This window comes from Canis lupus, chromosome 20, assembly GCF_003254725.2.
Source record: "Canis lupus dingo isolate Sandy chromosome 20, ASM325472v2, whole genome shotgun sequence".
Classification (NCBI taxonomy): domain Eukaryota; kingdom Metazoa; phylum Chordata; class Mammalia; order Carnivora; family Canidae; genus Canis; species Canis lupus.
This window is the reverse complement of record NC_064262.1, coordinates 47,401,426-47,422,656: the sequence shown is the minus strand read 5'-3', so window position 1 is coordinate 47,422,656 and position 21,231 is coordinate 47,401,426. Positions and strand designations below refer to the sequence as shown.

General features: G+C 43.7%; 1 protein-coding gene and 1 long non-coding RNA gene across 4 annotated transcripts in view; one reads left to right on the top strand and one right to left on the bottom strand.

Annotated features, from left to right (window-relative positions):
• Nucleotides 1-21,231, bottom strand: part of SLC1A6 (solute carrier family 1 member 6) — a 44,204-nt gene that overhangs the window by 11,341 nt on the left and 11,632 nt on the right. The window contains exon 1 of one of the 3 annotated variants that reach the window (XM_025457833.3): nucleotides 5,266-5,419. The exons of 1 other annotated variant lie outside the window; for it this stretch is intronic. The gene's annotated coding sequence lies outside the window, so the exon portion shown is untranslated. Of the gene's footprint in view, nucleotides 1-5,081; nucleotides 5,174-5,265; nucleotides 5,420-21,231 lie in introns of those variants that run through there. One more of the 3 variants, XM_049098344.1, reaches the window with a different exon arrangement.
• LOC118351691 (uncharacterized) lies at nucleotides 4,546-13,579 on the top strand. Its single transcript, XR_004807556.2, has 5 exons — nucleotides 4,546-4,996; nucleotides 5,972-6,087; nucleotides 8,741-8,893; nucleotides 11,770-11,875; nucleotides 11,995-13,579. It is a non-coding gene; the product is annotated as an uncharacterized LOC118351691 (long non-coding RNA).

The following is a 21,231-nucleotide window of genomic DNA, read 5'->3' as shown; positions in this document are numbered from 1 at the left end:
TCCTTTACCAACTAAACAGATGTAGGAATGCCTGGGTGGCTCAGTGGTTGAGCATCTGCCTTCATCTCAGGTCGTGATCCCGGAGTCCTGGTATCGAGTCCCGCATTGGGCTTCCTGCCGGGAGGCTGCTTCTGCCTATGTCTCTGCCTCTTCTCTCTGCGTCTCTCATGAATAAATAAATAAATAATTTTTGAAAAATAAAAAATAAACACCTTACATGTAGGGGGCAGCTTGGAAATGTGACTTTCATGAGCCAGAGGAAATTTTGTTTTTGTGGACTCCTTCTTCTATTAAAAAGTATATATACATGGTAAAGACAAAAAAAAAAGTATATATATATATTATATATATATATAAAATATATAATATATATAATTATTTTTTACAATTGAAATGATATAAAAATGAATATAGTATTTTGGAACTAGATAGAGGGGATGGTTGCACAACATTGAGAATGTACTAAATGCCACTGACACCACTTTAAAATGATAGGGTTTCTGTTATGTGAATTTCACCTAATGTAATGTTAGGTGAAAATGTTACCCTTTTTTTTTTTTTTATCTAAGAGTGTAGTTTTTTCTTCTGATTTTAAAGAAGTGAAAACAAAAAATTAAATTAAATGTTTTAAAAAGTGAAAGCATTTCTGTGGATCCCTAAAAGTATCATGGGCCTGGGCCCTGGACCTCCTACTCTTGAACAATAGGCAGAGTGGCCTACAATGATCTCACAGCAAAAAAAAAAAAAAAAAAGGAAAGGAAAAAGAAAAAGAGAAAGAAAGAAAGAAAGAGAAAGAAAGAAAGAAAGAAAGAAAGAAAGAAAGAAAGAAAGAAAGAAAGGAAGGAAGGAAGGAAGGAAGGAAGAAGAAAGAAAGAGGCAGTGCCCATATTCTAGGCATCCAGGGAATTCTGTTGACCCTCTAGATTCACTCTGGTGCAAACAGCTGACCACCAGGGATGGCTTTGCCTGGGATCCCTCGCCTGCTCACTCCCCTTTTGGTCTGGCCAGTGGGAGGAGCATTAATTCTTCCCGCCAAGCCTCTATTTAGCAGTGGTTGTGTTCCTTTGCCTCAGGCCACCAGTCCTGTCAAACAATCCTCTATATCTGTTGACCATTTGAATGTCTTCTCTGAAAAAAAATGTCTATTTAGTTCCTCTGTCCATGTGTTAATCAGATTGTTGTTGTTGAGTTGTGTAAGTTCTTTATATATTTAGGATATTAACTTCTTATCTGATACCTGGTTTACCAAAAATGTCTCCCATTCTGTAGGTTGCCTTTTCATTTTGTTATTTTATTGTGCAGAAGGTTTTTTATGTGATGTGGTCCCATGTTTTTTTTTTTTTTTGCTTTTGTTTATACTTTTGAATTATACCCAAAAAAAAAACACTGCCAAGACCAACGACAAGGAGCTTTTTCTCTACGTTGTCTTCTAGGAGTTTTATGGTATCAGGTCTTACATTTAAGACTTGGATGCATTTCAACTTAATTTTTCTGAGTAGTGTAAGATAGGGGTCCGATTTCATTTTTCTGGATGTATTTATCCAGTTTTCCCAACACCTGTTGAAGAGACTATCCTTTCTTCCTTGAGTGTTCCTGGCTCCCTTGACCTAATAGAGATGCTATTACTACAATGAGGATTATATTACAATATATAAATGTATAAAAACAACATGGTATACACCTTAAACTTATACAATGTTATATATCAAATATATTTCAACTAAAAAAGAAACACATCAGGGAAATACAAATCAAAACCACAATGAGATACCACCTCACACCAGTGAGAATGGGGCGAATTAACAAGGCAGGAAACAACAAATGTTGGAGAGGATGCGGAGAAAAGGGAACCCTCTTACACTGTTGGTGGGAATGTGAACTGGTGCAGCCACTCTGGAAAACTGTGTGGAGGTTCCTCAAACAGTTAAAAATAGACCTGCCCTACGACCCAGCAATTGCACTGCTGGGGATTTATGCCAAAGATATAGATGCAATGAAACGCCGGGACACCTGCACCCTGATGTTTATAGCAGCAATGGCCACAATAGCCAAACTGTGGAAGGAGCCTCGGTGTCCATCGAAAGATGAATGGATAAAGAAGACGTGGTTTATGTATACAATGGAATATTACTCAGCCATTAGAAACGACAAATGCCCACCATTTGCTTCAACGTGGATGGAACTGGAGGGTATTATGCTGAGTGAAGTAAGTCAGTCGGAGAAGGACAAACATTATATGTTCTCATTCATGTGGGGAATATAAATAATAGTGAAATGGGAATATAAGGGAAGGGAGAAGAAATGGGTAGGAAATATCAGAAAGGGAGACATAACGTAAAGACTGCTAACTCTGGGAAACGAACTAGGGGTGGTAGAAGGGAGGAGGGCGGGGGGTGGGAATGAGTGGGTGACGGGCACTGGGGGTTATTCTGTATGTTGGTAAATTGAACACCAATAAAAAATAACTTAAAAATAAATTAATTAATTAAAAATAAATTAAAAATAAATAAATAAATAAATAAATAAATAAATAAATAAAAATAAATAAATAAATAAATAAAAAAGAAACACAATTTTTTGTTGCAGCCAAGGCTCTGGCCTTGTCCTGCTCCCTTCCCGCCTTCCTCCCCTCCCCCCCCTCCTCCCCCCCCCCCCTCCTGCTCTTGCTGGTCCCTGAGTGCTACTACCCCAACCTTACTGGTTTTCCTTAACTTTGCTCATATCTTTGTAAATAGCCCTTAACTTATACCCTTTCCAATTCTGCTTTTCGAGTGTGCTATTTCCGGACAAACACACCAGATTTATCTGGCTCTTAGAAAAAACTCTCCAAGCCAAAGGTAGACAGTCAATACTGTTCTGTGCTGAACTTCATCCAGGTCAGGACTGGGAGTCTGGAAGCCTGTGAGAAGTCTTGGCTCCACCAGATCCAGATCCCTGGATTTTTTTTTTTTTTCTGCCACTGGCTGTGCAGCTACTTTTCTGGGGTCAACTGCCCTACCCTGATTCCCCCACTCCCTCCCCCCCCCCCCCCATATCCAAAGGTTGGGACACCTGCCTCACCTTTCCAGGACCTGCTTCCTCCAGATCCAAGCCCTTATTCTCAATGCCAAACCTTAGTTTGGGTCCTGCTCCAATTGGGTCCATCGCTTTGAAACCATAATGCTGTTTCTTATCTCGCTGTGAAAAATCCCAGACATGAGACCACAGACTACACAGGAAACTCTTAATTCCTCCCTCTCTCTAGAATATATGTTCCAAAAAAAAAAAAAAAAGGAAAGAAAGAAAATAGAATATATGTTCCCAGTCACCAAGTAGTAGCGCAGAATTGCTGGTGGGTCCCAAGGGAGTGTTCAAGTGAGATACAAGCTAGCCACGAACTAGCCAGAGCTTTTTTTTGTCTCCTTCCTTTCTCTTCCCTACAAGAAGCAACGCTGCATAAAGCAAGGATGGACAAACCATAGTCCAAGGGCCAAACCCAGCCCACTGCTTCTTTTTATAAATAGCTTTATTGGCACAGAACCACTACTCATTCCCTACATGTTGTCTACGGCTACTTTTCTTAAGATTTTATTTATTCATGAGAGACAGAGAGAGAGAGGCAGAGAAACAGGCAGAGGGAGAAGCAGGCTCCTCACAGAGAGCCCAACTCAGGACTTGATCCTGGGACCCCCGGGACCATGGCCCGAGCCAAAGACAGATGCTCAACCACTGAGCCACCCAAGCACCCTCTACAGCTACTTTCATATTACAACAGCTGAGCTGGGGTGTTGGGACAGAGATTATATGGGCTGCAATACAATCTCTCTGGCTCTTTACTAACAAAATTTGCCAGCCCCTAGCTTAGTAGAAGAGCATACCTGAGTTCTTTATTTCAAATCTCCCTCCACCTTGCCGGTGGAGATAGACATCACTTTCTATGTGGCTTAGATGGCCCAATGACACTTAGAACAGCGCCTGGTGGGCACAACATAGATCTCAACTGTGGTTGATAAAAAGCAGAAAGCCAACAGACACAGAAATGAGGACAGAGACAACCTCTGACCCCTGGATTCTCTCTTTTCCAGTCTCTCCTGGTCCTCGGTATTCTCTTGACCCTGTTTCTTAGGCTTGCTGCTTGGGAAATGGCCCTTCTAGTGTCCCCAGTCTCTGCAGGAGTTCAGGATGGGTCTCCCACCTGGTTCCCCCAACCTCCAGACTCTCAGATGTGATGAGATGCACTGGCCATCCCTCCCTTGGAGCCAAAGGAAAGAGAGGAAGGGCCTACATCCTAAAACCAAAGCAAGCTTGAGCAGATGTATGCTTCCCATACATTTTATCTCAACACTCTGCTAGCCAGAGGAGGAAGCAGAGAAGGAAAGAGAGGAGAGGAATCACACACACCTTCAAACACACAGCCTCACATGCCTTTGAGTGCAATGGACACAAATACAACCACACACCCAGTCACACACCCAGAGAGCTCTTCAGACACACAAGCCCACGCACACCTCCAGAAATGCAACTCCACTCCTGCAGTGTCAGTTATACAATCCCTATGCACACACACACACACTTGCCACATTCATGCACACCATCAGACAACCCCACACACACACCTTCAAGACCCTGCACAATTCCCCTTCGGAAATGAAACTCCATACAATGAAAGCCATAGAGTTGCTGCACACAAACACACACACCCGCGCAACTTGGGACTCCAGACACAAAACTTCAACAATTCAAATTCCTTCCCACATTTAAACATCCAGCCCACACACACCTCTTCAGGAAGGCAAGCCCACTCAAAAATTCAGCCTGCAACGCGCACGCCACACCACCACCACCCCACTCGCAACTTCCCACAACCCAGCCCCCGTGCGGCGGTGCCAAAGTCTCCGTCACAGGTCTGTCCAGAGTTGGGGGGATAACCCCCCACCCCACCCCCAAAGTAGGGAAGGGAGCCCAGCCCTGGAAACGGAGGAGGCATCAGGCACAGAGATGGAAACCTGTGCACGAGGTGAGGCACGGACCCTGGGGTGGGAAGGGGAGGAGGGAAGATGGGCAGGGAGACCTAGGTGACAACTAAGGGGGAGGAAACTCACCAAGGCGACCGGATGAGCGGCGGCGACCATGCGGAGGGGCAGTTGAGACAAAGGCGCCGGGAGCCGGGAACTCGCACGCAGGGGCCCCCACCCGCCTGACCCCAGGGCGGGCCGAGCCCGCCTCGGACCCCGCGCGCCCCGACCCAGAGCCCCCGGCCGAGCGGGCCGCCGAGTCCCCACTCACCCGCGCCCGGAGCGGCGGGGGCGGCCTGCCCGCGCCTCGGCCTGCGCGCTGCGCCCGGATGCAGGTGCCGGAGCCCGGCGAAGCGGCCGGCGAGCTGCGGGGACCGCCGGGGATGGCGCCGCTGGTGCGGGACCGGCCGGCGGAGGCACTGTGCTGCGGGCGGGAGCCGGGCTGGCCCTGCGCTCACGTGGGTGCGGGGGCGCGGGCCGGCCGGGGGAGGGGGCGGGATCCCCTCCGGGATGCCCCCCGCCTCCCCCGCGCGAGGTGGGTGGGGAGGGAGGGGATCCTGGGCAGCGCGCGCTGGGTGGCCTCTCCCGCGGCCCGCCCCCGCCCCCGCCCCCGCCCCGGAGCCGCGCCTCCGAGCCCCCGCCTCCCGGCCCCCCCACCCCCCCAGGCCCCAAGCCCCGGGAGAGCGCGGGGACCCGCCCCGGGACCGCCGGGCCCGGCCCGCATCCCCGCGGAGGTCTGGGCCCGGCGAGCGCCAGGGTCCCGGTGCCCCCGGCCGCTTGGCCGCTGCGTGCCCTTGGGCCGGTCCCTCTCCCTCTCTGAGCCTGGCCTTATTTAAACCACGGAGATGACTCGGCCGACCCCACGGAAAATTAAAGCTGCAAAGGAAATACTGTGCGCCCCGCGTGAAGCCTCGTACAGATGGGAGACGAATGATTCCTCTACTGTTGTAATTAATATTATTCTTTGCTGTCTTTAGAGTACACCTGTCAACGTTGATCCTGCGCTGCTTCTCTGACAGCACGGATCTGGTCGCTTCCAACCTCCCCCGCCTCCCCTGAAAGCTGTCATTTCCCTCAGGTCATAAAAATCAGTGTATGTTTGTTACTAGTATTGTTGTCATGGAACAAGTGTTGATGGCAATTTCCTAGGCTAGGCAGGCTCATTTGCTCTAAGAGTTCATCTACATCCTCCTTTGTTTTTGTTTTTTAAGATTTTATTTATTTATTCATGACAGACACAGAGAGAGAGAGAGAGAGAGAGAGGCAGAGACACAGGCAGAGGGAGAAGCAGGCTCCATGCAGGGAGCCCGAGGTGGGACTCGATCCTGGGTCTCCAGGATCATACCCCGGGCTGAAGGCAGGGCCAAACCTCTGGGCCATCGGGGCTGCTCTACACGCCCCTTTGAAGTAGATACCACTACCCCCATTTGATGAGGGAACAGGCGCTCGGGGAGGTTCAGTAACTTGCCCAACATCACACAGGCAGGCAGCAGCCATCTCAGTTCAAATCTTTGTCCTACTGCCTGATCTCTCCTCCTGGACAGCGCCCGCCCCCAGATAGGTGGTTCTCAAACTTAGCTGAACCTTAGAATCAATCCACCAGGGGAACTTTTAAAAAGTTCTGATGCCCAGTGACATCCTAAACCAATCACGTCAGTGTCCCTGGGTGTGGGGCTCAAGTATCAGCATCAAGTTTCATGCTCCCTGAGTGATTTCAGTGTGTGGCTAAGGTTGAGCCCCTGCCCTAGATGTCAGGTCTCCTGGGCCACACTCCTCCCTGAAACGTCCCCATTCCCTTTTTTCTGTCACTGGCTGTATGTGAAGATTCTGCACCTGTCTCTGAGCCTGAGCCTAGAGCTCCTGGCTCTTAGTTATTCACTCCACAAATATTTATTGTGTGCTCACAGTGAGCTGGCCTGTCTAGAAGCTGGGGATTGAGCAGGAAAGAAGACAGAACACTCCTTTGCTCTTTTTACACAAAATTAGTAAATAATAAGTAAATCGAAGCAGTTCTGATTGGGTCTCAGAATCCCTTTACTTTTTTTTTTTTTTTTTTTTTTTTTTGAGAACCAACGTGCGTGAGGGAGAGAGAATCTTAAGCAGGCTCCATGCTCAGTGTGAGCCCAGCTTGGGGCTACATCTCACAACCCTGAGATCATGACCTGAGCCAAAATGAAGAGTTGTTCATTTAACCAACTGTCTTCAGGTGCCCCCCCCCTTTTACACTTTTAACAATTAGAGTAGATCCTCCAAAACCCCAGCCTAATCATAATTTTTTATTTATTTATTTATTTATTTATTTATTCATTCATTCATTCATTCACTCATTCATTCATGAGAGACATAGAGAGAGAGGCAGAGGGAGAAACAGGCTCCCCACAGGGAACCTGATGCACGACTCCATCCCAGGACCCTGCAATCACCAGCTGAGCTGAATGCTTAACCACTGGGCCACCCAAGTACCCTAATCATTATTTTAAAAAATCAAATTCCAAGAGAGAGGTATCCTACAATATACTCCTCAAAACTATCAAGCCATCAAACACAAGGAAAGTCTGAGAAACTATCACAGCAAAGAGTAGCCTCATGTAATGTAAGATCCCACAGGGGATCCCAGAACAGAAAAAGGGTATTAGGGAAAAAACTGAGGACATATCCATAGACTGTGGTCTTTAGTAATAATGTATCAATATTGGCTCCTTAACTGAAACAAACATATCATACAGATGGAAGACAAGGGAAATTATGGCGGGGTGGGGTGGGGGGGCAGTGGATATGGGAAGTCTCTGTACTATCTTTTCAATTTTTCTGTAAATCCAAAACTGTTCAAAGACGTTGTGTCTGTTGATTTAAAAGATCATGGGACACTGAAAAGTTTTCATCTGTGGATTATACTTATCCATTTTTATTTACTGTGTTAGAAGTTAAGACTGAGAAAGCTTTTAAAATATTTATTTACTCATCGTAACCTAAAAATAAGCTCATTATATGTTAATATAAATAGCATGTTCTATGAAAAATAACTATATTTTCCAAAAGAAAAAATTATGAGAAAAGCAACGTTTTACGCTTTTGCAAATTGCTTTCGTGTCTCACTTAATAGAAAGAAATCGGGGTTCTTATACAGTCAATCCTTATTATGTGAGGATTCCATATTTACAAGTTCACCCACTCAAGTTAAACTTATGTATGACTCCAAAATCAATACCTTTGGCACTTTGTGGCCATTAGCAGACATGCTGAGTGATATGAAATCTGAACTAGCTGGCATGCACTTTCCCAGCTGACGCTGAACAAGGCTGTGCTCTGCCTTCCTGTTTCAGATACCATGCTATAAAAGATGTCATTTTCCTGGTCTATTTAGTGCCATATTTTTCACATGTGTGTGCTCTTCACATCTCTGTGCTCTTTTGATGTTTAAAATGGCCTCAGGCATAGCGCTGAGTACTGCTAAGGTTGGTTAGCATAAGAAGGCTGCCATGTGCCTCACTGAGAAAATTCATGTGCTAGATGAGCTTCACTAAGGCAATAATTACAGTGCTGCTGTTTGTGAATTCAATGTTAACAAGCCAACAGTATATATTAAATATAATAAATAATAATATATTTAATAATTTATTGAATAAGGTATCTTTAAACAGAAACACACATAAAACAAAGTAAAGTATTGGTTGGTGAATGATTGCTTGTAAAAAAATGTTGTGGGCAGAGGCTTGCAGGAACCTAACCCTGTATTTCTCCCTAAGGGCAGTGGCTCAGTATTCAGTACTTAAGGCAACTTGAGAGAACAAAACTACCTTGCATAATAAGAATCAAGTGTACCTTCTGCACTGAATCGCTCATGATGTGTTGTTTTTGGTTAAAGCCCGTATGAAGAAAACTCAACCTCACATGGACAGGTAATTGGAAAAAGGAGAATATTTTAATCAGCTTTTCAGATACTTGTGGCTATTCTTTGAGATTATACCAAAACTCAGTATGTTTTAGTTTTTTGTTTTTTTTTTTACGATTTATTTATGTATTTGAGAGAGAGGGGGAGGTGGGGAGGGACAGGGGGAGAGGGAAAGAGAATCTTAAGCAGACTCTGCAAAGAGTGCAGAGCCCAATGCAGGACTCAATCTCATGACCCTGAGATCACGACCTGAGCAGAAACCAAGAGTCCGAGGCTTAACCAGCAGTGCTACTCAGGAGCCCCTTGATACGTCTTAATTTCTTAAAGAATAGTAGCAGTGTGGGATCTGAGACTGCCAGTGAATCTTTTGTATTCTACTAACATTAAAATCCATTGAGTGCATCTTTTAGCAGTGCATGATTTTGAAACATCATGCACTAGTCATTTGAAAAATATTAGTTCACTGAATTACACAGATCTTCCAAATATGAACACATTTCATTATTTATTACCCAAAAGTCACAGTTGTTAGTATGACCCCCAATCTTCTGAGAAAAGCCTTTAAACATTGGGAAGCTGTTAAGATCACTGTGGTAAATACAGATTTTTCAAAATTCTAGTTTTCACCTAAAAATTCAAATATTATCACTGGTAAAAAAAAAAATACTGTCAGTTGTTTTTCTTGAAGTGAGAGGCCCCTCTCTTTTTTTTTTTTTTTTTTTTTTTTTTTTTTTAAAGATTTTATTTATTTATTCATGATAGTCACAGAGAGAGAGAGAGGCAGAGACACAGGCAGAGGGAGAAGCAGGCTCCATGCACCGGGAGCCCGACGTGGGATTCGATCCTGGGTCTCCAGGATCGTGCCCTGGGCCAAAGGCAGGCGCCAAACCGCTGCGCCACCCAGGGATCCCCGAGAGGCCCCTCTCTTTCACTCGTGTGAAGAATGTCTGTCAAATAATATCCATTTCAGAACTGAGGTTTGCATATCCAAAAATGGTATCCCATTTAAAAAGTGGCTGGTTCAGCTTGCAAATCAAACAACAATGCAGGTGTTTTTTCCTGGAGACAGCTACCATAGTAGTTCAGCATGCAGCAAAAATGCTTTATGCACACTTTCCATTTTATCCTACAGAATATTAAAAAGACATCATCTGATACAGCCATTTAGTAAACAGTTTGGCAGTTTCTTACAAAACTAAACATCCTCATTGTATAATCCAGAAATGACCCTCCATGATATTTACCCAAAGCAGTTGAAAGCTTCTATCTACACAAAAACTTGCATATAGATAGGTATAGCAGCTTTATTCATAATTGCCAAAACTCAGGAACAACCAAAATGTCCTTTGGTAGGCAAATGGATGGATAAACTGTAGGACATCTAGACAATGATATATTATTCAACACTTAAAAGAAATGAGCTCTCAAGTCATGAAAAGGCAGAGAGAAAACTTAAAAGCATATTACTAAATAAGAGAAGCCAATCTGAAAAAGCTGCATACTGTGTAATTCCAGCTATGACATTGTGGAAAAAGCAAGACTGCAGAGTCCGTGAGAAGATCAGTGTTTGGTTAGGGGAAAGAGAGAAAAGAGTAAGTGAAGGAGAGAGCAGTGAAACTACTCTGTCTGAGACTATAATGGTGGATACATGTCATTGTACATCTGTCCAAACCCATAAAACACACAACACCAAGGGTGACCCCTAATGTAAACTGTGGACTCCGAGTGATAATGATGTGTTCATGTGGGTTCATCAGTTATGGCGAATGCACTGCTCTGGTGGGGGATGGATGTTGATGATGGGGAAGCTGTGCATGTGCCAGGACAGGGAGCATATGAGAAACCTCTGTACCTTCTGTTCCATTTGACTATGAAGCTAAAACAAAAGTCTTGGGGCACCTGGGTGGCACAATCGGTTGAGCATCAGACTGAATTTCTGCTCAGCGTGATTTCATGGTCATGATCTTGGGATCATGAGATCAAGCCCCCCCACCTTGGGCTCCATGCTGAGCATGGAGTCTGCTTCAGACTCTTTCTCCCTTGGCCCCTACCCACCCCCCACCAACTGTCTCTCTCTTTTTAAAATAAATAAATCTCTAAGAAATATAAATAAATACATACATACATACATACATAATAAAGTTTTAAAAAACACTCCATTAAAATCAGAAAAAATAAAGACGTGCACTCAAGAGTTGAGGTTTAATAAAATAAATGTAGTTGCTATTGCTTCGTCAAAGACATACTAAAATAAAATTGGCTTTTCTTCTTTTTGGCTGTGAGCATGGTGGTGAAGGATATAAGGACTCAGTAAAGTTTGGTGCGGCTAACTTCATTCATGCTGAGGTGATAGCAACTGTTACTCACCATTGCTTTTGCACCAGTGGAGCATAAGCTAATGATGCTGGAGGGAGTGGGGGAACTGGGGGGTGACTGATGCTGGGTACTGATGTCTTTTGGGGTGATGAAAACGTTCTCGAACTAGATAGGATAGAGATGATGATTGCACCACATTGTGAATGTGCTAAGGGCCACTGAATTGTACTCTTTGAGATGGTTAATTTTATGTGGTATGAATTCCACCTTAATAAAAAGAAAAGTGGTGCCCAAAACTCAGTATTTCAGATAAGGAACATTTCAACCCAAATTTTTTAAAAACCAAAGTGAATGCAAAATTCACAATGAAGAAAATATCAACTTTCCAAATAAAGACAGGATCAGAATTCCTGATTTTTTTCTCTTGCTCAGGCTCCCATATGGCTTGGCTCAATACTCTTACCGATGCTTTTTTTTATACTTTGCTCACTATGGATTTTTGCACTAATTTTTTGAGGGGGAAGGGCTGAATTATTCACATTAAAATATGATTTATTCTTTTTATAGGAGAATACCTTTATTATCTCTGAATTGGGAAAATGTAATATAATTATATCTCCAAAGAATAACCAATAAAGGGAAAAAAAACCTGATATATTTCACTGTTTTGAAAGTAGGTAATTAGAGTCACTATCTCAATGCCTTTTTCATTTCCTTTTTTAAACCATTTTATTGAAATATAATTGACACGTAAAAAGCTGAATGTCTTTTTTTTTTTAATTTTTTTAAAAGATTATCCAAGAAAGAGAGAGAGAACAAGCAAGATGGGGAGAAAATCCCAAGCAGGCTCCATGCTGAGTGCAGAGCCCGATGTGGGGCTTCATCCCACAACCCCAAGATCACAATCGAAGTGGAAACCAAGAGTTGGATGCCTAACTGACTGCGCCACCCAGGCACCTCTAAAGCTAAATGTCTTTAATGTATACAACTTGATGAGTTTGGGAATAAATATACACCCATGAAACCATCACCATCATCAAGGCCATAAACATATTCATCACCTCTCAAAGTTACCATACCAACAATATTCCAATAAGAATATTCTGGTATTATTTCTCTTAATTGCAGAGTGTTTGGGCCCTCCCTTATGTTTCATGCCTCCAGCAAATGCCTCACTCTCCTCACCCTATTCCTGGCCCCAGGATTCTCTCTCTCAATCTCTTAATAAGGGAAAGGCTGTTGGTTCCCTTTTATACATGTAAAAGGGTCTCAAAGAGGTTGAGTTGCAGTCCACATGGTTAATAAGTGGTGGGGCCAGGGTTTGAGCCCCCTCCGTAGACCCCTCTGACCAGTGGTTCCAACTCTGGTTCTAGCATGAGGAAGGTAAGCCAGCTGGTGGAGCATCCCCAGACTGTCCCTGCTGTGGAGTGGGGCCTGTGCAGGGCATGAGCCAAGAGGAGCCTGAAATGTAAGAATTGAGGCTAATTCCTCTGTGGGAAGCGCTCCCTATTAATTAATTAGGGCAGAGCTAGCCTGCGGCATCCCCGCAGCCCCCAGAGTCATTAAGGGAGAGGGGGTCTCATTATCAGCTAAGCTTCCCCATCATTCCTGGGGCCCCATAGGGAGCCTAGGAAAAGGGAGAGGAAGGTCAGGTCCTCCTTCTCTGAAACCCACCCTTCCTACTACCAGAGTGGCCTGATATGCAAGTGCCTGAAACCACAAGCAGAATTTCAGGGTGAGGAAGAAGAAGAAAGAGATGAGGGGATTAGTTTCCTTCCTACCTCCCAATTCAGTCTGCATTTATATTTATATGAGATATTCAGAATAGGTAATTGTGGGGGCGATGGGGCCCGGGCAGTACTGGCTGGCATGGGGAATGGAGAGCTTCGGCTAACGTGTGTAAAGTTTTCTTTTGGGGGTGATGGAAATGTTCTGGAGCTAGATGATGGTAGTGGTTGTACAACATGGTGAATGAACTTAAAACCATCAAGTTGTGACCTCAAAGCGGTTGCAAGGGCTGTGGTGATAATCCTTTTGCAATATATAAATGTATCAAATCAGTGCATCATGCACCTTAAACTTACACAATGCTATATATCAATGGTATCTCCATCAAGCTGATAAAATGGTTGCAATGGTAACATTTTACATTATTAAAAAAAATTTTACATTATGTATAGTTTACAATTTTAAAAATTAGCTTCAGGGTGTCTGGGTGGCTCAATTGGTTAAGTGTCTGCCTTCGGCTTAGGTCATGATCCCAGGATCCTGGGATTGAACCCCCCACCCCATCCCTGCATCCTGCTGGGCTCCTTGCCCAACAAGGAGTCTGTTTCTCCTTCTGCCTCTGCCCCTGCCCGTGTGTTCTCTCTCATTCACTCTGTCTCTCAAATAAATAAATAAAATCTTTTAAAAAAAAATTAGTCTCTTTCCAGTTCATGAATACTTATTCAGCATTTAAGGACATCTGTTTTGTGCCCAGCATTATACTGAGTGGGGAGGCATGGCCCTGCCCTCAGAGCTCTGTCTGACTGAGAAACAGCACTGCCTAACTTTCATATGGCTTCCTGAGACTCTCTGTCCTCCCCTTCTTCTGTGTCCTAGGACTCTGATTGTCATGGATCATGCCAACAGGCTCCCTCACTCCCTGGGTTCAGGCAAAGGGAGACTTTTGCAGGAAGTAAGAGGGATGCAGGAACTTGAGGTCAGGGTATTTTTCCCTCAGGTTCCTCCTCACAAATTCACTGTGCCCCTAGACCGTAGACTGCGACCCTCTCCCAGTCCTGGCACTAAATACTCCCTCTTCCCTCTCTGGTTCTGCCCAGGCACCACTAGCTCCAGGCTCCTGCACCATCCCGTATGGTTTCCTCACCCCCTCCCCACCACCTCTTCACCAAACTGTCACCACACTACCCAGTTTGAGTGTGCATCTGCTTCCTGCTGAGACTCTCGACTAGAAAGGCATTTAGAAAAAGCAGTAGCAAAATACATAGGCATAGATAAATAAGTCCAGGATATGTAACGCATGGCATAGGGATTACGGATGACAATACTGTACCATAAGCTTCCAAGTTGCTGAGCCTAGATCTTGATTGTTGCCACCACAAAAAAGAAATGATAAGTATGTGATAAGAGAGAGGTGTTAGCTAATGCTATGGTAGCAAGCATATTGCAATATATAAATGTATCAAACCAACATACTGTACATTTTAAACTTACACAATGTTGTAGTAGCCCCCCCTTATCTGTGGGGGAAGTTCCAAGACTCCCCACTGTATGACTGAATCCCAAATAGCACACAACCTTATATATAGTATGTTTTTTTTTCCTATGCATACACCTCTGTGATAAAGTTTAATTTATAATTTAGGCATAGTAGGAGATTAACAATAATACTGAAATAGAACAACTATAACAATATACTGCAATATTTGTGTGAACGTGCTTACTCTTTCTCCTCCTCCTTTCAAAATATCTTAGTGTTCTGTGCTCATCCTTCTTCTTGTGATGATGTGAGATGATAAAATGCCTACATGACGAGATGAAGTGAGGGGAATGACTGGGGCATTGTGATATATCATTAGGCATTTCTGACAATACGTCAGGAGGAGGGTCATTTGCTTCCAGAACTCAGCTGACTGAGGGTAACTGAAACCATCAAAAGCAGAACCAAGGGCAAGGGGGAACTACTGTGTGTGTCAATTCTATCTCAATAAAAAACAAATTAATAAAATTAGCCATCTCAACTCAAGAAAATAAAACATAAATAAACAGGCTATGGAAATAGTAGTAGCAGAAGTATCCTTGGTGGAACATGAAAAAGCTGGGGAAAACATTGAAAAGCAGCACCATTGACATGAGAGAAAGACCAGAAAGCAGACATTTTAAAGACTTTCTTTTATGATCAAGGTAATTCGTGTCCCTTGTAGAAAAAATTTCAAATGCAGAAAATGTAGAATCTTAATCCTATTACTAATTACCATTAAAATGTTGGTGGATTCGTTTCCAGGCGGGGATACTTTTCCTAGTTCAAAATTAGAATTCTGCTGATAATGCTATGACATGAGTGAACCTTGAGGACATTTTGCTAAGTGAAATAAACCAGTCACAAAAGCACAAGTGCTGTGTGAATCCACTTCTATGAAGTATTTAGAGTAATCAAATTCATAGAGACAGACAATAGAATGGTGGTTGTCAGAGACTGGGGGTGGAGGGGAGGGAGGAATGGAGTTAATATTTAGCAGGGACAAAGTTCCAGCTTGCAAGATGGAAAAGTTCTGCAGAAGGATGGCGGTGAGTGTTGCACAACAATGTGAATGTACCCAATGCCCCTAAACTATACACTTAAAAAAATGGTTATAATAATAAAGTTTATGCCATGTATGTTTTGCTACAATAAAAAGAATTAGAATCACGTCATTTTGGCAGTTTATCATCATGATCACAGTATTATTATTATTCGTCACACGCCTTAAGCAATCACCTCTATCTGCCATGATCTTGGTAGTTTACTTTAGTTCTTCATGTTCTGTCTCCACCACTGGACAAGAAGCTCCATAAGAGAAGGGGCTTTGTCTTGTCGCTCTCTTCTCAGCCCAGTGCCTGACGCAGAGCAGGTGCTCAGTAAATAGTTGTCAAATCAATTAGCCCATTAGGAAAGAGATTTTCTAGTGGACCCCTGAGTCCACTATCTATTTCCAACCTGCTCTGCACTGCAGGAGGCAGATCTTTGTGGACCGTATCAATCAATAGACTCCCTGCTTTGGGAAATCTGTAAGGCTCCATTTAAAGAAGGCTCCAGGGATCCCTGGGTGGCTCAGCAGTTTGGCGCCTGCCTTTGGCCCAGGGCATGATCCTGGGGTCCCAGGATCGGGTCCCGCGTGGGGCTCCCTGCGTGGAGCCTGCTTCTCCCTCTGCCTGTGTCTCTGCCTCTCTCTCTCTCTCTTCCCGCCCCATGAATAAATAAATAAAATCTTTTTAAAAAATAAAACAAAATAAAGAAGGCTCCAACAAGAGATGAAAGCTCCAGAGAGGATTATGATGGGAAATCTGGCAATTAGAAGGTGAGCTCAGGTAGCCAGGAGAGGAAATGGCTGTGGTTCTGCACTCTGAGCACTGAAAAGGTGTCTGCAATATGCCCAAGTGACAGGGAACACCACATAGAGATAGACCAGGAGTATACAGGGGACCCCAGACTAAAGGGGCAGACACCATTATCTTAGTTTCCTACAATGCTTTAACAAATTATCACAAACTGGGAGGCTTAAAACAACAGCAATATTCTCTTACTCTCCCAGAGCCCAGAAAACAAGGTGTTGGTGTTGGCAGTGCTATGCTTCCCCCAAAGGCCCCAGGAGAGGATCCTTCTTTGCCTCTTCCACTTTCTAGGAGTTACCAACAACCTTGGTGTTCCTCAGCTTGTAGATGCATCACACCAGTCTCTGCCTCCTTCCTTACATGGCCTAGTGTCTTTACATAGCCTTTTTATAAAGACGTCAGTCATTGGATCAAGGACCCATCTTGTTCCAGCATAGCCTCATGGTAACTTAACTCATTACAACCGCAAAACCCTATTGCCAAGTTCACATTCACAGGTGCCAGAAGTCAGGACTTCAACATATCTTCTGTGGAGCAGGGGACAATTCAAACTACGACAATAGATAAGACCCTTCAGCAGTCTTGCCTCCCCCCTAATTTGGACTCTCCCATAAATGAAAAGGGTGTTTGGAGGATGGGATGAGTGGCCAGAACAGGAATGTCCATAGCAGAAGCAGTTCAAAGTCTTTTCTGTTGCTCTACACATGGATTATGTCCAAGTGTGGCAAGGCCACTGTCATTCAGTCATTCAACAAATAGGTATTAAGGGCCTGCTCTGTGCCAAGAACTGGCCTAGGTACTGTGGATTCAGTGATGACTAAGACAGAGGAGATCCTCCTCAAAGAGCTGACATCTAGAGAGGGTGGTAACAATCACAAACTGGTAAGTGGCATGATTTCCGATCAGATAATCAAACAGGTATCCATTAGGAGATAATATTTGAGCAGAGACATAAGGTATGAAAGAGAGAGTAAACCATATAAAGATGCAGGAGAGGGATCCCTGGGTGGCTCAGAGGTTTGGCGCCTGCCTTTGGCCCAGGGCACGATCCTGGAGTCCCAGGATCAAGTTCCACGTCAGGCTCCCGGCATGGAGCCTGCTTCTCCCTCCTCCTGTATCTCTGCCCCTCTCTCTCTCTATATATATATATATATGTCTATCATAAATAAATAAATAAATCTTTAAAAAAAAAAAAGATGCAGGAGAACATCTCAGAGAGGGAAGAACATTCCAAAGAGGGGAGTCTGAGCACTAGCATAGCTGACCCTTTATGATTAGAGGACAGAGTGGCAGGAAATGGAGAAGGAAAGGTAGACAGAAGCAAAGTGGCATGGAACAAGCAACTTGGAGATCATGGTAAGAAATTTGGGTGCTCTTCTAAACTTAAGGCTCACCTCACTGAATCTACCCATTGGACTGAAGCCACAGTTGTCCTCACCTAACCAGTAATACCTGAATCCACTAGCATGGATGAGCTTTTCTAAGGAGAAGGTGAGAAATGAGAAGTGAATGGGGGATGGAAACCTCATATATTAGTTAGCTCTTGCTGTATAACAAATTATCCCAAAACTCAACAGCTTAAAACAACACATATTAATTAAATGGGTTCTTGTGGGTCAGGGCATGGCTTAGCTGGGCCTACTAGCTCAAGCTCTAACCAATCTGCAGACATGATGTCAGCTGGGGCTGCTATGTCTTCTCCAGGCTAGACTAGGAAAGAATGTGATTCTAGGCTCACTTGTATGGTTGTTGGCAGGATTCAGTTCCTCATGGAATATTGGACTGAGGGCTTCAGGTCATTGCTGGCTGATAGCCAGAGGCTTCCTCAATTCTTTGCCATGTGGACTTCCCCATTGCTAAAAGAGTGAGCAAGACAAAAGCCACGATGTCTTTATAACTTAATTCAGAAGTGGCATCTTATCACTTTTGCCATATTGTAGTGGTTAGAAGTGAATCATTAACTCTAGCCCACAAAGGGAGGAGATTACACAAGGTATGAAGACCAAAAGGTACAGACCACTGGGGGCCAACTTCAAGGCCACCTAATTAAGAAGAACCTGAAGAACACTGCACTTGATGGGTGGGTGGCAGACAACGAGCCCATGAAAGACCAAGACTAGAGGCAAAAGGAGAAAGGTGTGAATGAGTTTTAGGAGAGGAGACCCAAGTTCCAGGTGGTTGATAATTTCAAATGCTACCTAGAGGTCAAGTTGAATGGGACAGAAAAGAAACTACAGAATTTGTCAATTGTAAGATAACATTGATGACCTTTTGCCTGAACCATTTCAGGGGAGTGGTGGGGACTAGAGTTATAGGGACCAGTCCTTATCCCTCACCAAGCATGGTCACCACCTTTGCAGGAGGTGACTGGGAAGAACCTCCTCTCCCAGCCTGGGGCTTCCCACTGTCTCCTGACACCTCCCCCAGGAGAGTGGCCTCATTTCTCAAAGACAAAATTGATTCTAGGTCATATCCCCCTGGAACAAGAGACCAACTGATGTGATTATCTCCAAGAGAAAGGGGGGCACCTGCTAAAAGTAGAACCTGGTGCCCCAGAAGGAAAGACATTGGGGAACCTAAAAAGGAGTCTCTGATAATTACCTGCCAAAATTTCAGAGTGAAGGGCATCTCCATGTAATACCAAAGGAAAAAAAAAGAAAGAAAAGCTAGAAGTTTTAGAAGGCTCTCCTTCTTCATACATCCTGCAATTTCACACTATTAAATCCAAGGGCAAAATTCTGCTCCCCACTTTGCAGTACTTGTTAGGCAGAACAGGTGGTCCAGCAGAGATGGCTACAAAAAGGAGTTGCTGTAAAGCCTTCTTCATAACAAAAACCAGAGAGCTAATTTCACAAACATTATTCCCTATTGGGCTGCGTTAGAAATATTTGAACATTGGTATGATGGGAGGAGGGAGATGTGTATAACCATAACTATAGATAGGGAGGAAGGAATATAGGGAAATAGCTGGAGTAAAATCAAACATGTTCATAATAGGTGTCTCTGGATGATAAAATTACAGATGATTCTCATTCTCTTCATTCTGACTTTCTGTATTTTACACGTTTTACACAATGCGTATCTGTTACTTTTGTGGCGTAAAAACGGGCTTATTTGTTAGCTTAAGAGAATATTTGTATTTGAAGAGTAATGAAAAATTTTCCTAGCCCTCTGCTCATGTATATAAATGTTTCTGCGGCATTTTCTGAATCTCATAATTGCTGCCCAACCACACGTAGTTGAATCTCTTGGAGACTGTAAACTAATTCCAGCGCTTCTATGGTTCTTTTCCAGACACCTGCTGTCTTAGAGTGTTAGGGCTGCTATAACAGAGTATCATAGGCAGGGTGGCTTAAAAACAACAGAAATGTATTTCTCACAGTTCTGGAGGCTGGGACATATGAGATCAAGATGCCAATAGATTCATCATCTCGAGAGGACTTCTTGGTTTATAAGCAGCCATCTACTCACTATGACTTTACATGGAAAAAGAGCCAAGAGAGCTCTCTGGGGTCTCTTTTGTAAGGCACTAATTTCATTTATAAGGGTTTCACCCTCATTACCTAACCATCTCTCAAAGGCCCCACTTCTTAATACCATCACACTGGGCGTTAGGATTTAACATATAAAATGTTTGGGAGGACACATTCAGTTTCTAGCAGATGTCAATCCAGGCTATGACCATTAGGCTTTGAAAACAGTGCAGAAGACAGTTCACTCATTCCCCCAAACACACGCTTATATGTGTCAGGCTAGTGAAAGGTATCTAAAACAGGCCATCAGAGCCAGGAACCAGAGGTGAGTTTTAGAAGTTGATACAGTCAAATTTGGGTCTGAAGATGAAAATTAGAAGTTGGTGGATTAAGCACTGGGCAGTAGTATGCACCAATTTCAATGTTCAAAAATGGTGGTAGACATTGAGAGTGTTTTGAAGTTAATGGATTGAGCCAATAAAAAGCCAGAACAGAACTGACCACACCTTCACTCATAACCCTAATGAATTTCACCACAGATGCTTATTAGAGCAATCCTTCAGATGCTTGTTAGAGCAATCCTTCATATTGGTCTGGCACAAAAAAGCCTTCTCAGGTGTCCCTCGGGTAGGTTGGCAGGCACAGTGCTCTGTACACCAGGCAGCAGCAACCCAGTATAATCCTCTGGTTGGGAAAATAGGAGCACTAAATGGACTAAGCACAGAATGTTGTCCCAAGTGAGCGGTCTCCCTGGTTCTTTGGGAAACCCTTTCTGCCTCTCCTGCTGTTAGAGTAGTGCATCCATTCATTCAAGTAGTAAAAATGAAAAGTAAGCACTTGAATCATGCTTATTCTATGTGAGCCATCATTTTAAGCTCTTTCCTCATATTAATACATTTAATCCATGCCATGCTCCTATTATCCTAGTTCACAGATGAGGAAACAGAGGGAGAGAGAAGCCAGAGACTTGCCCAAGATCACACAAACATTATGTCAGAGTCATAATGTGCACTCAACTCCTCCAGCTCCAGAATCTTGACCATAGCACCATCCTGACTCTAGTGAAGGTCTGTTGCACCATATACCACTGGGCCCCATGACTATGCTAAATCCACATTCTTGTAAATCCTGGAAATACGTCTCCATCACCAAAGATTACTTGCCTCCATCACTTCCTGGTGACCCTGGTAGGTTTCCAGCATGGCTGGCCTGGGAAGCTTCCATGGGCCATCTTATCCCTCCCCATTATTGAATGATCCTTTGGTTTCCAAATCCAGGGTCACTCATTCCCTCTTCATCCTTGCACCATTCAAACACTCAACAAGAAAGCACATACTCATATATCATGTAATAAATACATGTCTCTGTCTCTGTCTCTCTCTCTCTCATGAATAAATAAATAAAATCTTTTTTTAATCTTTTTTTTTAAATATTGTATGCTAACTTTATTTATTCATGA